The sequence below is a fragment of the Salvelinus sp. IW2-2015 genome, linkage group LG19 (genome assembly GCF_002910315.2).
Source record: "Salvelinus sp. IW2-2015 linkage group LG19, ASM291031v2, whole genome shotgun sequence".
NCBI lineage: Eukaryota > Metazoa > Chordata > Actinopteri > Salmoniformes > Salmonidae > Salvelinus > Salvelinus sp. IW2-2015.
Window position 1 is genome coordinate 5,979,431 of NC_036859.1, and position 3,921 is coordinate 5,983,351.

The 3,921-nt window shown below is 48.0% G+C and overlaps 1 non-coding gene and 1 pseudogene across 1 annotated transcript; both read left to right on the forward strand.

The window, feature by feature from the left end:
• Positions 1–938: 938 nt before the first annotated feature.
• LOC111979838 (U2 spliceosomal RNA) lies at positions 939–1,105 on the forward strand (annotated as a pseudogene).
• A 313-nt stretch (positions 1,106–1,418) lies between these two features.
• Positions 1,419–1,534, forward strand: LOC112081316 (U5 spliceosomal RNA). The gene has a single exon (XR_002896461.1). It is a non-coding gene; the product is annotated as a U5 spliceosomal RNA (small nuclear RNA).
• Positions 1,535–3,921: the final 2,387 nt, after the last annotated feature.

Genomic DNA, 3,921 nt, shown 5'->3' on the forward strand with positions numbered 1-3,921 from the left:
GAGAGTGGAGGGAGATTTGAGAGGGAGAATAAGGAGGGAGGAGAGGAAGTGGGGCCACCATGCCGCCCTAGAGCGGTAGAAAGGGGGGCTAGGGCTGGTCAGATAGGTAAGTCCTAGAAGGTACGTTTGGTAGGCTGTTGTGGGATTTTGATGTCTTATGTTTATTGATGTATTGTGGTTTTTGTTCGCTGCGGTCCCCTGCAAAAGAAAAGGGATCATGCGCAGGTTAAACACCAGTACCCTGTCACGTTCCTGACCTGTTTTCTGTTAGTTTTTGTATGTGTTAGTTGGTCAGGACGTGAGTTTGGGTGGGCAGTCTATGTTTTGTGTTTCTATGTTGGTAAAGGGTGACCTGATATGGTTCTCAATTAGAGGCAGGTGGTTTTCATTTCCTCTGATTGAGAGCCATATTAAGGTAGGTGTTTTCACATTGATTGTTGTGGGTGGTTGTCTCCTGTGTCTTCCGTGTCTGTGTATGTCGCACCACACGGGACTGTTTCGGTTGTCGTTCGTGTATGTAGTCTCTTCCTGTTCGTGCGTTCTTCGTGTCTATGTAAGTTCTCATGTTTAGGTCAGTCTACGTCGTTTTGTTGTTTTGTAGTTTTCCAGTATATTTTCGTGTCAGTGTTCGTCTGGTCTATTAAATAAATTTAATCATGTATTCATCTACCACTGCGCCTTGGTCTAATCTCTCTCCTCAAGACGATCGTTACATACCCTGTGTTTATGAGCCATAAAAATTATGTTTCCAAGTACCATACATTGAGAAGGGGGAAATGTCAGTCGGTTGGAAAATGTGAAATAGATTATGGTGTATGTTATGATGTGGTGGTACAACGTTTTGAAAACCAGTGGCTTTTTAAAAAATGAAAACGATTTGTATGGGTATGTTATGAATGTGTGAATTGTTCACCGTTTAGATGTATTAAAGGAAGAATAAAACTTTGAATCATCTGTTCTTATCAGTTTAATATCTGATACGTCCCCCATCGGGGGACTACATATCAAATGTTTTTTTCGAACAGGGAGTCGGAAATGGGGCTTGCTCCATCAGCTCCACGCATCGACCCGGTATTGCAGTACCTCCGGGAATGGTGCAACACATTTCTCCAGTTGTCAAAGGAAATAAATACACAAAGCTATGTAAACAGCTAGCAGAAGAAGAGAAGGAAAGAAAAAATAAGAAACATCCAAACTGAAAGAAGGGCGAAGCGCCCTTCATGGTGTCCACCATTTCCCTCCATTTTACTTTAAAAAAATGTTTAAAAAAATAAAATTGGCCAGGATAGTGTGTGTGTCTGTCTGTGACTTTTTACCCACAGCCCTAAAACTTGGAAGAGTGTGTTCGGGGACCACCCGCAGGATCCCGGCCTAGAGTGCACAGAGTGTGTCTCGGGCCCCGACCACTGACTTCCATACGACTCTGGTTTCTCTTCATTACGCACAAGCCTTTCGCCTTTTTCTAAAGACTTCCGTGGAAACGAACACTTACAAGTTAACGTATTTTTGGAGGGGCTTTGCTTCTGGCAGAGCCCGGTATATCTTGTTTCAAGAGAAATCGACAGAGATGACGCCTAGACTTTTTGCTCAGGCGTTTGACTTCAATCAGGCTGACCAACCGGTGTATTTTTCCACTCAAAGTAGTCGCTCGGTCAATTGAGTTCAAGCCCGACGATGACGACGACTGGCGTATTTGCCGGGCTTTGAACAAATATTCGCACTAGGCGTAAAGAGCTTGTGACTTAATGACGCATTGGCAACTTTAAAAAAAACACCTGCCTGTCACCAGGGAAAAGTTGGGTGGGGAGGAGCCAACTTTTGCCAAACCGCTGAGGTCTGCCGAGACCCCCGGGTGCACGGCGGGTGGAGGGGTCAATTTGTGGGTTATCGCTTCTCTGCCTTTTGCTCAGATCTTGGCTCTGATCTGAGCCAAGAGCCGAAGGCCGGTAAAGTTCTTTAGATTTTTGGGGTATTGACTCTCGGTCGTTTTGGTATTTCTTTTCAGGTATTTATTTTCTGGGAAGAGAGCGGGAGCGGCGTCGAGTGCTCCATTCTCCTTGCGGAGATGGAGCAAAATTCATTATACAGGTTGGTCCCGGTGATCGGGCTTGCAAACACGGTTCGTTTTAAGTGGAAGGAGATTGAACCTTTTGGAAGGACCATCTTGATCGGGATCCTCAAGCTGACGGTGAAGGATGTGTTCTGCCTCCAAGGTAACCCGTTGGAAGGAGCTTACGACGTGGCTTTACACACAGAGGAAAAACACGATGAGGTCCTGAGAAGGGCAACAGCAGTAGGAAGTGCGAGACCGATGTGCAACTATGAGGTGACCAGCCTGGCGAGGAATAATTACAGGGTTGTAACTGTAAACATTTATAACCCTTATGTCAAGGATGAGGTGAGGGCCTTTCTGGGGAGATACATGGATAACGTCTCCTCAGCAAGGCACCTCAAAGATTTGCTGGGCTTTTGGATCGGGAGGAGAGGCTTCCAGGCCCTCCTCAGGGAGGACCCGAAGGGGCTGGGCGGTGTTGATGATCATTTACATGAGAATGAGACCAAGTCAAGACGCTGGACAGGGTGGAATTCAGTTGTAACAAAAAGGCAGTTTATTGGCACAAAGATATCTTGTCCTGCAGTTTATCGTGCACGGACCTAGTCATATGACTCAGTATGGAGTCAGCTGAAAGAGGCTGCCTAAACAGAGATTTGCAGCAGATTAAATACATGGGACAAAGTAGGTAGAGTCTCGTCGTGTTGGTCTTCTGACTGGTCCTGAGGAGTTGGAGGCGGGCCTGCTCTAGCCAGAACAGGGGCCCCATTGGTGCACAGCAGAGTCCTCTGCTCTTGGCACCCGACCAGTAGAGAGGGGAGATAATGTGTGTGTGTGTTTGGGTTCATGCGATGTAACTCTTTGTGTGTCCAGGAGTCATGAGATGGGCTAGGGGGTTTCCTGAGTTATATGGATGTGAGCAATTACTTAAGTCAGGCGGTTTAGTTTGGCGCTTCATAACTGTTTTGTGCGGTCAGCAGTTTTGTGACAATGGGGTATCCTGTTCSGTGCCTCAGCARTCTTGTGTTTTAGTCATGGGGTGTGTTGTACAAGCTTTTAATCCTATGGTCACACACAGTCTCTAACGCAGCCAGATGACACTAAAACAGGAGTTATCTAAAGGTTAACTAGTCTGACCATTGAGTTAGCTAACCCAATGGTACTGTATGCACAAGCTATATGTATGTTCATATATATGTAGATATGRTTATGTATGTATGCATAAGCTAGATGTATATTTATTATATATAACAGCGGCTACCTTCATCCTCCAGCTATGTTCTCCCTGGGGGCTGACAGGGGGACATTATTTTATGCACGTCAGCCACCGTTTTGCAGGCGCTGTATGGCCTACGGTCATATCCTAGCCACGTGCAGCACAAGAGAGTGCAGATTTTGTGGATCTGGGGAGCACGAGTCTAAGGACTGTGATGAGCCTAAGGCGTGCCACGGGTGTGGCTAGTCAGCACACCTGTGGCGGGGATGCCCGGCTCGTCAGAGGTCATACGCATCTGCAGCTGGGGGAGGGGGGCAGGAGCAGGGGATGGGGGAAGAAGAGGATGGGGAGGAGGCCCAGACCAAGACCCGACCACAGGCCCAGAGGTGACGGCCTCACAGGAGGAGGAAATACCGGCAGCAGGAGGAGAGGAGGACGGAGATGGTACGGGAGCAGGAGAACCGGGAGGAGAGGAGGGAAAGGAGGTTGGAAGAAGCAAGGAAGTGGAGGAGCCAGAAAGAGCAGCAGGGGAGGAAGAGGTGGGGGAGAATGAGACGGCGGAAGGACCAGTAGAAGAGGGGGTGTGGGGGGACAGCATAATGTCGAGCGCTCTCGTGGAAGAGATGAGGGGAATGGTGGAGGAGCTGGCGGG